The sequence below is a fragment of the Geotrypetes seraphini genome, chromosome 2 (assembly GCF_902459505.1).
Source record: "Geotrypetes seraphini chromosome 2, aGeoSer1.1, whole genome shotgun sequence".
Taxonomy (NCBI): Eukaryota; Metazoa; Chordata; class Amphibia; order Gymnophiona; family Dermophiidae; genus Geotrypetes; species Geotrypetes seraphini.
The window spans coordinates 453,943,082-453,958,545 of NC_047085.1; the positions used below are offsets into that span (position 1 = coordinate 453,943,082).

At 42.1% G+C, this 15,464-nt stretch overlaps 1 protein-coding gene across 2 annotated transcripts in view; it reads left to right on the plus strand.

Moving 5' to 3' along the window:
• The window catches only part of CCNY (cyclin Y), a 384,247-nt gene that overhangs the window by 257,265 nt on the left and 111,518 nt on the right, over positions 1-15,464 (plus strand). Inside the window, exon 1 of one of the 2 annotated variants that reach the window (XM_033931527.1) lies at positions 12,243-12,381. The exons of the other annotated variant lie outside the window; for it this stretch is intronic. The gene's annotated coding sequence lies outside the window, so the exon portion shown is untranslated. Of the gene's footprint in view, positions 1-12,242; positions 12,382-15,464 lie in introns of those variants that run through there. 2 annotated transcript variants of the gene reach the window in all.

Below are 15,464 nucleotides of genomic sequence, written 5' to 3' on the forward strand. Positions count from 1 at the left end.
ATAAAGACCTGCATTGTCCAGTCAGTCTGCCCAACAATGTAGCTTGAGCCACACCCACCACTGTGCAGGCTCCAGTCACCTGTGCTTAAACACTGGTTGTCAAGTCTCCACTATGTCAATTATACAGGTATAGGCAACCAAACATGATGGAGTGTTAGTTATAACCACTTATTGCTGACAGTATTCAACATTGGCCAAGATGTCTTCCTCCCCCTCCAACCCTGAGCTGCACAGCACCCTCACTCGCAACACAATGGTAAAGTGAGCTAAACCATTGGAATTGCCAAACCTCACCAGTATTTTGCCATTTGAAGGATACAGAATATTGAAGTCTGTCTGGCATTGGCCTTAGTTCCCCTCTGCTGGATTTGGTGAATCTTCTTTCAGTCTTTAGCCATTTGAGGGACACAGACCGTAGAAGTCTGCCTGGCTTTGGCCTTAGTTCCCACTACTCTTGCTTAACACTATACATCAATAGCCATGTTGCATTTCCATCCTTTATCTATTTATGCATCCACCATATCTATCCAACACATTTATTTTTTAAATTTCCTCGCCATTTTTGACTCTATCATCTCTTCTGGAAGGGCATTCACTACCCTCTCTGCGAAAAAGTATTTCCCAATATTACTCCTATGTCTATCTCCCTGCAACCTCTATTTATGTCCTTGAGCTCTACTGCTCCTACATCTCTGGAAGAGGATTGAGTATTAATATATTTCAGGTACTTAAATATCTGTATCTTATTGCCTCTCCCCCTTCTTTTCTCTAGCATATACATATTCAAGTACTCTAGTCTCTTCTTATACATTTTGTGGCATAACCACTGTACCATTTTTGTTGCTTAATATGAAGCACTAGCACCTACAAACTCAGGGGTGGGCAACTCCAGTCCTCAAGGGCCGGAATCCAGCCGGGTTTTCAGGATTTTCCCAATGAATATGCATTGAAAGAAGTGCATGCAACTAGATCTCATGTATGTTCATTGGGGAAATCCTGAAAACCCAACTGGATTCCAGCCCTCGTTGACCGGAGTTGACCACCCCTGTTCTAACTTCTGGAAACGAAACAGCAGAGTTTGAGAAAACCCACTATGGGTAACAGCCTCAGTCTGGCCAGACTAGAATGTTTGTGAAAAATGTGACTGTGGCATTCAGATTGCCAGCTAGAAATGCCTGTTTTTGGCTCTTGTTTAATTCTTTGATACTATTCCTAGCTTTCTTTTTTTTTTTTTTTTCCTTTTCTTCTACTAAATTGAATTTCTTATAATTTTGGGAGGGGGGATGTATTTTTTTTTTTTAATGATCATTCTGCCATCTTTCCCCTTCATTCATTCTTCAGTGTGCTGTATTCCTACCCTATAGTTATCAGTGCTGTGCTTATTTGACACTGCATTGTTACGGGCACAGCAGTGTTCTGAGAGGCCTATTTTTTAATGCTAAGCACATGATAATGGCATTATTGTGTGCTGTTTCTAAATAGTCTCTTGAGTGAAATGTTGTGGTAGCCGTGTTAGTCTACTGTTTGAGATAGTTGGAATTAAACAGAAACAAAACAAAAGGAATAAAGGTAATTCCTTTTTTATTGGATTAACTTAGTACATTGTTTGATTAGCTTTCCAAGGTAACCCTTCTTCAGGTCAAAAATAAGCAAATGTAGACAACTGCCACTATGGGCTAGATTCACTAAGCCCACCATTCAAGTCCCGACCACTTAGCGACCCCTTTACGACCCGATTTTACTCCAACCCGATTCAATAACCTCGTGGCCGATCATCCGCCCATCCGATCTGATCCGCGCATGCAAATGAGGAGAAATGGCATGCAAAGTAGGCAGGCAGAGATTCACTAGACAAAATCTGGAACACCGACAGGGCTGGCTGATCAACAAAGAAGCAACTGCTGGGAGTCGCTCATGTCCTTTCCTGCTCAGTAAATTCCTGCTCTCTGCTGCCCCGATAACTCCTGCTCTCTGCCCCGATTCTCCGCTCTCTGCTGCCCTGATAACTCCTGCTCTCTGCCCCAATTCTCCGCTCTCTGCTACCCTGATAACTCCTGCTCTCTGCCCCGATTCTCCGCTCTCTGCTGCCCTGATAACTCCTGCTCTCTGCCCCAATTCTCCGCTCTCTGCTGCCCTGATAACTCCTGCTCTCTGCCCCAATTCTCCGTTCTCTGCTACCCTGATAACTCCTGCTCTCTGCCCCAATTCTCCGCTCTCTGCTACCCTGATAACTCCTGCTCTCTGCCCCGATTCTCCGCTCTCTGCTGCCCTGATAACTCCTGCTCTCTGCCCCAATTCTCCGCTCTCTGCTACCCTGATAACTCCTGCTCTCTGCCCCAATTCTCCGCTCTCTGCTACCCTGATAACTCCTGCTCTCTGCCCCAATTCTCCGCTCTCTGCTACCCTGATAACTCCTGCTCTCTGCCCCGATTCTCCGCTCTCTGCTGCCCTGATAACTCCTGCTGTCTGCCCCAATTCTCCGCTCTCTGCTACCCTGATAACTCCTGCTCTCTGTCCCAACTTCCCTTCCCCGCAGTGCGAGCTCGTGGTTGAAACTAGCGGGTTTAAAGTGGGTTAAAACTACAGGCTCACGAAAAAGTTAAAAAAAAAAAAAGGCTTTCTTTTCAGCTCTGCTGGGCACAGAGGGCCAGCGCATGCGCAGACCAAGACCATCTACAGATGGTCTGCGCATGCATCGGAATCGCTGGAGAGCAATCCGTGCGGTTAGTTGGGGCGTAATTTCGATTGCCCTCATTTGCATGAAGGCGAATCGTGAATCAGCCCCATGGATTGGATCAGATTTCTCATGGATTGGATCCGATCTGTGCCCTTAGTGAATCTATATGTAAGTAAAACATCAAGGCATTTCAGTGATAGTCTCACAGTAGGAGGGAAGGGTGGGTAAGGTAAAAGACAAAAGGGGTTGGGTGGGTGAGACATGAGCAGGTGACACAGCCAAGCCACACGATACCACCATATCTGCTCTGACCCAAGAGACAGAGATAGAACACCTCAGAACCCTGATTGAAGCTTTGAAGCAAAAAGGATACAATTTTAAAATCATCTCCGAGAATATTGCCTTCTCCCTTGAAATACCCAGAGGAAACCTATTGCAGTACAAAGACAAAAAAAAACCCCAAAACAAAATATAGAAAAAATCTCCCTGGTGGTGACATACAACCCAGAGCTGGAAAAACTGAGAAAAATTATAAAAGACTTACAACCATTACTTTGTACAGGATTAATTACTAAAAGAAAAAATATTCCCAGCTCCACCTATGCTGGCATTCTGACAGCCACCTAATCTTAAACAAAAACTGGTAAAAAACCCCAAAACAAAACCCACTCCCAAGACAAACTCACAAGGAAGAGAATGTCACATGTCCCTGGAATATACCAAAGAGCAAACTGTGCCAAATAGTGCTACCCGATTCAGGAAAAAAAAATTCAATTCGATTCGATTCAGCCTATTGAATTGATTTTTCGATTCAATTCGATTTTCCTGCCCAATTGAATGTTTTTTTTAAAACATCATAGTGGGTTTATTTTATAGCCTCTTCACCCCTTTTATAGCCTCTTCACCCCCTTTGCCTTCTCCTAACCACACTGGCGTTGTGGTGTAAACAAAATAAACAAAAAAGACTTTTCCTTTCTTTGTTAAATCCTAGCTCACGTTCGCGGTCTAACACTACCTCTGACAGGATACACATTTCAAATCTGACATATTGTAATCACAAAACAGAAACTCCTTTGTTTTCCAAGGTTATGATACTCTGTGTTTCATCCATGTTTTCCTTCTTTGTATCCTTATTTGCAAATCCCAATAAATATTTTGAACTAAAAATTATTTTTTCTACCTTTTGTTGTCTGGTCATTATTCAAATCATGTTGGTCCCAGGCTCTGGTTGTCTTCTGATAGACGGACATTAGTATCCTTTCACTCTTATCAGGTATGCATAAAAACATGGGCATTAACTATACTTAAACTAAATCTCATGTGCTGCCAGTTCTTTAGTATCTACAACGTGGAGGGGCATAATCGAAAGGGACGTCTAAGTCTGTTTACGTCCATCTCGCAAGTCGTCCAAAGTTAAAAAGAGCTTAAGACTCATTTTTGAAAGATACGTCCAACTTTTTTTTACTTTCGAAAATCGTCTAATTATACGTCCTGCCGATCTGATTGTCCAAGCTACTAAATCGTCTATCTTTATACCTCATTTCTGTCCAACTTTCCGTCCAAGTCCAAAACGCCTAGAACAAGCCCTGTTGTACGTGGGAGGGGTCTGCAAAGTGATAGACTGCACACCCAGACATGCCACCTAAATAGTGGGGTACCTTACAGGGCACTGCTGTGAACTTCACAAAAAGGGTGCCATGTATTCTCCTCCCTACAGCTCCCTTATAGGTTATGGTGAGCCCCCCCAAACCACCTCCAGAATCCCCTAGACTCACTTATCTACCACCTCAATAGCCCTTATGACTGCAGGAGCCACTTATATGCCAGTAAAAAAGGGTTTAGGGGGTGTATAGGGCAGTGCACATGTTTATGTATCAATGCAGTGATTACAGGGGCTTATGGGCATGGGTCCTCCTCTCTATGGGTCCCTAACCCACCCCTCAAGATGACTTAAGCTGCCTCTGGGCTGGGCAACTAGGCTTTCCTATGCCAGTTGGCCAGGTGATGATGGTTTGGAGGCTGAAATTTAAAGTTGTGAATAAAATTTTTATGGGGGTTGGGGGGGTTGGTGATCACTTGGGTAGTGTGTGGGGATTTGTGTTATGTGTTTTCTGTGCTTATCTGGTGAGTTTAGGTGGATTTTTGTGACTTAGACCATGTTTTACATGGTCTAAGTCACAACGTCCAAGTTCCGTCTAGGCTCTGTTGTTAAACTTTGGGTTATACATGCTGTACGACTAAGTCTAAGCCGGCCCACGTCCTGCCCTCGACACGCCTCCCGAAATGCCCCGTTTAGCGGCACTATGAAGGCATAGGTCGTTTTTAAATACATCCAAAACCCGGTTTTATTATCGGCGCTTGGACATTTTTGAGAAATGTTCGTCCAAGTGCCGACTTAGGCCGGTTTTTGGATGTTTTTCTCCTTCGATTATGAGCCCCCTAGCTAAAAAAACATAACTATACAAACTGTATTAAAATTATAGTAAAATATAGTAAAACTTAGGAGGCTGATGTCATCAAGAAGAGAACACTTGAGATATGCAACATATATGGAAAATGGAAACATAGGATGTGCATGTACATTGAAAAATCAGCTTAGAAATCGTAAAGCATATATATTGATAAACCAGATTTAGAAATCATGTAATGATCTAAAAAGGGAAGCATAGCCATACAGAATATATGGAGATAATAGAATGTACGGGGCTAATGTCATAAGGCGAAAAGCCCTTGAGTAAAACATGAATAAAAAAATAAAAACTAATATCTAAGAGAATAGTGAGGAAGGAGGTCATAAAACATTAAAACAGCTTGTGTAAAAAATGTAAAGGAGGAGCACCAAACAGATACTGAAAAGAGCCATGCTTGTAAAATTAGTGAACCATATTAAACCAGAAAGGAGCCATGCTTAATGGAATGAAGGAAACTGTGGTAAAAAGCAGACTTCATATATCTAGTAAGAAAAATAGAATACAGGAGGAGCATAAAACACAAGAGGGTGACCACTGGAACAACCATGCAGCGCCAGAACTAGAAATCGGAATGAACCTGAATTAAAGTGTGGGAAGAAGTTCCACAGAGAGTAAAAGGCAGACCATAAATCTGACCGCAGTACCTTAATATGTAGAACGCTGAGAGTTGGAACCGCTATAACCAAGAAGAAGGAAATTAGAATTTCAACCGGGAAAGCACACCATATCATAATACTAAAAGTAAAGAAGTAAAAATAAAAATAAAGAGATGAAAAACAATAGGTGAACCTTACCGTGGGTAGTCAGGTTGTAGCATCTAAAACCCAATGAAGTGAAAGTAAAAAATGGCGCGAGAGACGTTTGAGCTTAAAAGCAAAAGGAGTGAGTGTTTATGTGACCGTGGTGTATGGGAAAAGACACGAAAGGCGTGAAAATTTAAAGAGGAACTTGGATAGACAGGAAACATCAAATATTGAAAAAGAAATAGTGATGACCAAGCAAGAAAAATAAAGAAAGAAAAATGGAGCAAAAATGAAAAATAGGGAGGTAGCATAGACAAAACAAACAAGGATCTAAACGGGGGAAGGGAGAGGGAAACCACAAAATAAAACTACAGTGCATGGGGCATTTGCCTGTAAGAAATCAGCTTGTGTATGCTAAGGAACAGGCGGCATGGAACCCCGGCAGTTGCAGGACTTCGTACAGCTCCGCCTCCTGCTTAAGGAGAGTTGGTCACATAATCGTCCAGGCCGATTTTTTTTTTTTTTAACGAATCAATTCGAATCAGTGAATCAATTTGAATCGGAAATCGGGAAGCACTAGTGCCAACACATTTCACAGGACCTCATAGTCACATGAAAAAAATATTCAGCATAAAGGGTTCAGAAAAGAGCTATACGATTGATAAAGGGTATGGAAAACCTTTCATATGCTGAGAGATTAGAGAAACTGGGGCTCTTTTCCCTGGAAAAGTGGAGACTTAGAGGGGACATGATAGAGACTTACAAGATCATGAAAGGCATAGAGAACGTGGAGAGGGACAGATTTTTCAAACTTTCGAAAACTACAAGAACGAGAGGGCATTCGGAAAAATTAAAATGGGACAGATTCAGAACCAATGCTAGGAAGTTCTTCTTCACCCAAAGGATAGTGGACACCAGGAATGCGCTTCCAGAGTGTGTGATAGGACAGAATATGGTATTGGGGTTCAAGAAGGGATTAGATAATTTCCTGAAGGAAAAGGGGATATAAGGGTATAGATAGAGGATCACTATACAGGTCCTGGACCTGATGAGCCGTTGCGTGAGCGGACTGCTGGGCATGATGGACCTCTCGTTCATTTAGTTTACCAGAATTTATTGACCGATTACTTATTCCCTATTACCCTGCTAAATCTCTTCGTTCTACATCACAAAATCTCTTAACTGTTCCATCTCTCAAGATTATCAATACTTTAAGAATCAATAATTTCGCTGTTACCGCCCCTACCCTATGGAATTCATTGCCTCATCATTTACGAATGGAATCTTCAATAAAGCAATTTAAAGGCAAACCTCAAAACTTTTTTGTTTAAGGATGCCTTTGGATAAAAAAATTGTCCTATGCTAGTCTCCCTACCTACCTTGTGTCTTTACCTTTAATGTTCTCTTTACTTAAATTATTGTAGTTCTTCCCCCTTTCCTACTTGTGTGTAGTCAACTTATGTGCTCCCTGTTTAACCCTTATTAGACTAACACTGTCTTGTTTTTATTATTTTAATACTAAATGTTTGTTTTATAAACTTTACTTTTTATTGCTGTACACCGCTTAGAAATTTGAATAAGCGGTATAACAAATATTTTAATAAACTTGAAACTTCTTATGTTCATATACTCATCTTTCAATGTAGTATATATCATTCAATGCAAAAAGTGTAAATAAGGGTGCTACATTGGAGAAATAAGCCAGATGCTAAAAACTAGGATTAATTTACACAGATATCAAGTTTAATAATTTTTTTGGTTCATCGCTTAATCATACTTCTAAGCGATGTACAGTTTAAAATTACATTTGATAGGTAACAATACAATGAACAGCAATATTTAAAAAAACAATACAGGATTAAATTTTAACATACTTACAACATTGGGTAAGGGGGAAAGAAATACAAATCTATAAAGTAAAGAAGAAACATTAAGGGAAAAATACAAAAGGTAATATGACAATAAAATATAATAAGATAAAATTTAATAGGGTTATAGGATACTAAAATTAGTTTTCAAAGGCATCCTTGAAAAAAAATGTTTTTAAATTACTTTTAAATTTTCCGAGTTCCTATTCTTCCCTTAAAAACATTGGAAGGGCATTCCAAGTCTGTGGTGCAGTAACAGAAAAAATAAATTGCCGTCTTGTATTAATAACTTTCAACGAAGGAATAGTCAATAGGTTCTGTTCGTTAGATCTCAAAACTCTATTTGAGGAATATGGAATTAATCATTTAAATAGGAATGCAGGAGTCTTATTACAAAGGGTCAACCAGGATGTCACCTTTGTGAGACATTTCAAAAAACCAGAACACTTCATCAATGAATTTATGGTGAGAATACTAAAGGAAATTTTTAAAATAATCCAGGAACATAAAACCTTTGAAGTCAAAGTAATAAAATATTTTGACACCTACCAAATAGGACTCAACAAGGGCTTTGGCTTCCTATCACATTACAGGCCATGATTTTTTTGTCTCCTTGTCACCTGCCCATGTTTCTCTGTCTCTCACCCACCCAACCTTTTATGTCTTTTACCTTAGCCACCCCTCCCTCCTCCTGCGAGACTATCACTAAAATGCTTTAATGTTTCATTTAACATATGCTGGCAGTTGTCAATATTTGCTTATTTCTGATCTAAAGAAAGTAGGTTATCTTTGAAAGTTAGTTCAATATCCCTTTTTATTTAATTCTACTAGTCTTTAAGCCCGTTACATTAACGGGTGCTAGAATACTATTCACCCTCTATGTTGCCCCTTCCATTCACTGCCCTCTCTTCTCTTTCCATCTCTCTCTCTCTCTCCCATATGGCTTCTCTCTATCTCCTCCTTCCTTTTGCCTTGGTCTGGCATACCTTCCTCCTTCCCTCCAAGCCATTCTCTCCCCCTCTGCTCCCTTTCCTCATTTAACTACTTCATTGGTCAGCAGCAGCATTCACAATTCATTGCTGTTGCTGGCTTCAGGTCTTTCTCTCTGGCCGGTCCTGTCTTCATGAAAACAGGAAGTAGGCAGGACCGGCCAGAGAGGAAGGCCTGAAGCCACAACAGCAGCGAATTGTAAACGCTGCTGCTGCCTGAAGCACCCAAGGCATACGCTTCTCTCCCCTCCCAGGCCAACCCCCGCTGACTCTGCGACCCTCCCAGCAAGATGACTTTAATATCAAACCTCCCTCCAACGTTGGCAACCGCAGCACGCTAAACAGGCTGCTTTGGCTTTCTTCTGCCGTTGAGTCTATCTGTTGCGTCATTGATGACATCATCGGTGACACGGCAGAGGGACTCAACTGCAGGAGAAAGCCCGAAGCAGCCTGTTTAACGTGCAGCGACTGCCAATGCTGGAGGGATGTTTGTACCGGTGCAGAAGCGATATGTCTCTCCCCCTCCAGTACCTGAGCAGCACTTTGCTGCGGCGCATCCTCCCATGGGGGGAGGGGTTTGCACAGTGGGAGCCAGGTGAGAGCGGCGATCTCCAATTGGGGGGGGTTTGCACAGTGGGAGCCGGGTGAGAGCGGCGATCTCCAGTTGGGGGGGGGAGGGGGTAGCACAGTGGGAGCCGGGTGAGAGCGGCGATCTCCAGTTGGGGGGGGGGTTTGCACAGTGGGAGACGGGTGAGAGCGGCGAGCTCCAGTTGGGGGGGGGGTTTGCACAGTGGGAGCCGGGTGAGAGCGGTGATCTCCGGTTGGGGGGGGTTTGCACAGGTTGAGCTGGGTGAGAGCGGCGATCTCCAGTTGGGGTTTTTTTTTGTTTTGTTTTAAGTTGAAAGCCAGCGCTGCAGCTCCTCTCTCGATCCTGGTGCAGTTCGAGAGAGGAGCCGGTACCATTCACAGTGAGAGGCGTGGTTGAGGAAGGCCGCCGCAGCTGTGTAATTTTTTTTTTTATTTGAAAGCCGCCGCGAGCAAGTGGTGACATAAAACCCGCGCATGCGCAGTCATGTTTTCGCGACGGGATCAGGGAACACGTTTTTTTTAGTGCGCATGCATGGCCTATCATTTTATTATATTAGATAAATAGGCTCTGAGGCCCTGATTCTATAAAGTCCGCCTAAAGTTAGGCACTGATATCAGTGCCTAATTTAATTGAGCAGTAGGTTTAATCAGTGTCTTTACTAGCACTGAACACATCACAATTGGCTTTAATTGGACTTAATTGAAAGTTAGGTGACTAACTTGAAAAACTTGATTCTATAAAAAGTAACTGGGAAATTCTATTAATGGCTCCTAAAGTTCAGCACCTAAATTGATAGACACTTAACTAAATTAGTAAATTGGCTTCAATAATGAGCTTTAACAAGCTCATAATTGAAAAAAATGTAATTGGGAGATAGGCCCCTATCTTCTTAGGCACGATTCTACAAAAGATAGGTGCCTGTCAGCACCTAATATCAAAGTAGGTGTGTTTAGGGGTGGAGAAAGACTTAGGCACTGCTAAGCATGATTCTCTAAAGCATTCTCTTTTTACACCTATGGACCGGCGGAAATAAATTAATTATTTCATGGACCGGAAAACTACTAAGACTGAAATTTTTAAAAAACCTCATCACCACCCTATCCCCGCGAGCTCAGTCCTGCAAACCATCTGACCCCATCTGCACAAGCCTCAAATAGTTATGATTTTATATTGAACATATTTTATTAAAGTATAAAAAGAAACAATATTCTGTACAATTGTCATTTTATAAATACAAATAATACAGGGCAAGGATCAACAAAACCTCCGTCTCCCCTCCCCTTCACATATATCCCCTCTACTATCAAGAAAACTGAATAAGCCAAATTATTGCAGAATGATACACAAATATCATGCTAACAGAATACTGCAGTCACACATGGCAGGAATGGTGTTAGGGGGAGTGCAACTAGGGCAACTGTCCCCTGGTCAGAGAGAGCCCTAAGTCAGCTGGAAGCTAGAGAAGCACTGCCTAGGCTTTGCACTCCCCGGTTATGTCTAAAATCAGCTCTAGCAGTTAGGGACCTGGAAAAGCAAGTGTAGTCAGAGCGCAACAAGCAGGAGTTTTTTGGTTTTATTTTATTTTATTTTATGAAACACAGACAGTGGGAAAGACCTGGACTAGAGTAGGAAAAACAAGAAAATCCAGTTGGAGTCAAATTTCAAGCAAGTAACCCTGAGCTCTGAGCAGCAGAGATTTTGAAATGGACATTTTATTGTTAAATAGTTAAGTAACTAGGCAACATATAACACAAATACAGGTCATTGCAACTGGAATACAGACCAAGACAAAAGTGGCATGATTGTTATATGTTATTCTCTGTGATGGAGTAAGGGGTTCTTCCTTACGAAGACTACAGTTATACCACCAGGCAGAATGGGGTGCTAGCCCAAAAGTATGGGGACTATGTCCCAGAATACCCTATGCTCTGCAGCTTAGAACTGAGCCACAGTAAGGAAGTAAGGCCAGCCTTGCTAGGTCAGAGGGGCAGGATTCAGGTAGGAAGGAGAATATATGCCCGAATCTGGACTACTTCCAGAGAAGTCCCAGAGAAAATAGAGCACCCAGAGGGAAGAGAGGAAAGGAGGGTTCTGACCTGATATTCTAGACTATTTCTCACATACTGCCTGGCTGGGGCAAGTCACTATTTGTGGAGTTGTGACTTTACTATAGGAACTGGCTATAACCAGACCTGGGTGATAGACAAAGAACTGCAAACCCTGTGTTTGGGGTATGGCAGTGTCTAGTCAAAGGAAACATAATTTGTTCCTGTAAACTAGAACCTTAGTCCTCTTCTTTTTGAAAGTATAACCATTCTCTGTACCTGTGAAACAACAGGTAGGGTTTGTATGCCAATAAACACATTCTGTTCATTTGCAAAGCATGTCCAGATTTTATTAGCAAGACCCTCTCCTATAGCACTTGTTCTACCATGTCACATATGGGGGGCTCATCGGGGAACTTAAGCATCAATGTGAAGAAGCTGGTCCAGATATCTTCTAGGCTTGGGACCTCACTATAGGGGGATAGGATTTCTTCTCTTAAAGGGGAAAGGGAGCACAGCTCTGCCCCGAGTTAGGGACCTGGTAAAGCAAGTGTAGTCAGAGCCCAACAAGCAGGAGTTTTTGGTTTTGTTTTATTTTATGAAACACCAGACAGTGGGAAAGGCCTGGACTGGAGTAGGAAAAACAAGAAAATCCGGTTGGAGCCAAAGGAAAGCCCAATAGAAAGTGGAGCTAAAAAGTATGGCGAAATTTGTTCAGGTGATATTAGAAGGGCAGGAGCAGCTGCAGCAATGGCAGCAGATTATCAGGCCCATTTGGAGCAGCAGATACAACAGCAGCAATTGTTGCAGATGATTATAGAACTGCAACAGGCCTTACAGGACAGGCAGCCACCATTCCTCAAGCACCTGGGTCTTCTCCTTCAGTTCCTGTGCTGAAGAAAATGGTAGCAGAGGATAATCCCGACTATTTTCTGACCAGTTTTGAGAGGATTGTTCAATTGTCAGGATAGCCTGAAGCCACACAGCCAACTTATTTGGGTAATGGTCTAACCGGTTCATTTTATATTTCCTTATGATTTGTATTTTCACTGACTGTCCAGTCTTCTTTGTTGTGAACCGCCTAGAACTTTGTGATGGGGTGGTATATAAGAATAAAGTTTATTATTACGGTATTAGTCAGACTACTTTCCAGGATGTCAACTCTACGGGAATGGCAACATATGGCTGCTATTCTGGAAAGTGCCAGATGCACCCCAGAAGCCTATTGACAACAGTTCTGAAAAGCTTCTCTATAATGAAAGGAGAATCCTCAGAGGGTTTTTTTTTTAAGGGCTTTAATTAAATAGTCTGGCGATGGCTTCAACTCAAGGGAAAAACTGACCCGGAGATAGCGAGAGTGGTACTCCTGGAACAGTTCCTGGATGGACTGCCCCAATCCATAAGACAGTGGGTATGACATAAGCCTAAACTGATCCCCAAGGAAGCCGTGAAGCAGCACAGGCCTTTCACTGGGCTCAATCTGAAGCAGAAATTCACAGAGAAAGTAAAAGCACTGGCAGTCCCCCCCAGAGATTAGCAATTTCATGTTTGAATTTGTTATTGGACCACTGTGTCTTTGGCACAATCCCTGGTCTACCGCAGCAATTTTGTACCAGTGGCCAAAATTTGTGGATCTTGATGTAGAATTGTGATACACCAAGGACCCTGATTATATTACATAACAGAAACACTCTTTAAAACAAGGTCCTTAAAAATCCTTTTGATCTGCGTTTCATTCCTACTTCCTATATGAGCACTAACAAAAGAATTCTCTATTAACTCTGACATTGGAATTTTCCAGATTTATTTTGTTGATGTTCTTTAATGGTTTTTTAAGATTTAGCTTAATTACTTTGTGAGCGTGTCTCTAACTTCATTTCATGCAGATCTCACTGTTTAACAGCTGACGGAGAGCCCAATATAGAAATGATAAGTAGCAGATGGTGGAACAGAAGTGACAAGCCTCCTGAGACTTAATCATTCTTGCCTGTTTCTGCAGTGTCAGATACTGGGGGGGGGGGAGGTTTGGGGGGGCGGGTTTAAAAAAATGATCTCAGCAGTTTTATAAATTTGGGGTCATCAAGAGAACTACACCGCCCCTCTTGATTAGGACTAGTTTCCTGCCTATGAGGGCTGGACTTAAGGGGTGATGTCTTGCAGCAAGGGGGCATCAGACAATATTGTTTCCCCTAACTGCTCCTTTCCTTTGGCAGTGATAAGACTTATGGACCCAATATTCAGCCAGCAGCAATCAGCGTTTTGCTGACCCCCCACTGGTTTTAGTAACATAGTAGATGACGGCAGATAAAGACCCGAATGGTCAATCCAGTCTGCCCAACCTGATTCAATTTAAATTTTTAATTTTTTCTTCTTAGCTATTTTTGGGCAAGAATCCAAAGCTCTACCCGGTACTGTGCTTGGGTTCCTACTGCCGAAATCTCCGTTAAAACCTACTCCAGCCCATCTACACCCTCCCAGCCATTGAAGCCCTCCCCAGCCCATCCTCTACCAAATGGCCATATACAGACACAGACCGTGCAAGTCTGCCCAGTACTGGCCTTAGTTAATATTATTTTCTGATTCTAGATCCTCTCTGTTCATCCCACGCTTCTTTGAACTCAGTCACAGTTTTACTGTCCACCACCTCTCTCGGGAGCGCATTCCAGGCATCCACTACTCGCTCCGTAAAGTAGAATTTCCTAACATTGCCCCTGAATCTACCACCCCTCAACCTCAAATTATGTCCTCTGGTTTTACCATTTTCTTTTCTCTGGAAAAGATTATGTTCTACATTAATACCCTTCAAGTATTTGAACGTCTGAATCATAGCTCCCCTGTCTCTCCTTTCCTCTAATTTCAATGCTGGCTCTTGTGTGGGCACAAAAAATAAAAAATAAATAGAGAAACACTTTCAAGAAGCGACATTCCCCTTCCCCTCCTGTTTTATCCTTCCCCTTTTTCCTTCCTTTTATTTTTTATTTACATAATGTAATTACTGTAAAAATCTTCCTCTCCTCCTTTTCTCTCTCGTCACCTACCCATCTCAATTATTTCCTTGTCTTGGCCTCTATCACCCCCATTTTTTTATTTCAATTTATTATTTTCTTTAAGTAATTTTAAATATTTTAAATATCTTTTTAATTTCTATTATTGTAAACTGACCAGATACTTGTGATGGTCGGTATATCAAGCTATAAATAAACTTGAAATTTGAACTTACTAAGCATTTTTCCTGTAGACCAACAGTAGAAGAAACCAATTAGTAGAAGGCTTCTTAATTATGACTTGTAGATCCCATTGTAGATCCCAAACACAGTTGGGTTTTCACAAGGCAAGAAAGGAAAGTGGAGGAAGAAGAGTGTCTGGAGGGAGGGGAATAATATTAGAAGTGAGCAGATGTGAAGAGGTAAAGCCTTTAAAAAGGGAGGGGATTACAAGAGGGGGATAAGGTATAAAGATTCTGGAGGAGCTAGCAAGGGATGAAGAGGGTGTATAAAGAGACAAGGAACTGTGAAAGATCAGGTGTAAGGTTGTCTAAATGGGATTGGATTAGAGGTGAAAAAAGTAGAGCGGGAAAAAGAGAACAGGAAGCTGGGTAGAGGTTAAGAGAAGAGACACAGAATGGCCGGGAGAGGGAAGAAGCTATGAGGCACAAAGGTAGGTAGATGATGTTTTGGAAGTGGGTGAGAGGATGGCAGGAACAAAATTGAAAAGAAGGAGATGGATCAGTGGGAGAATGAGGGATGAAATCTAACTGGGTCTAATGACTGATACTCATAGCAGCCCTGCTTGTTATATTTTGCCAATAGTAGGTATGCTGGTGCTTTAGGGCTCAGTATAATGCTGAGATGCTGGATGAAACCGGGAGGGGGAGAGAGGAACTGCAATGTCAGGACAACAGCAAATACACAGCTTTTGTATTGTCAGTTCTAGGACTCTGCCAGCAGCCAGCTTGGCCATTTAAAAACTGATAAGACCTGCTTGAAAACCAGCCAGCTGGCAACCCTAGAGTTTGATAAGTTTGCTATATAGGTTGTTCTTGTCTTTAGACAGGTTTTTGTATTATTTTGCAAATATCTAGC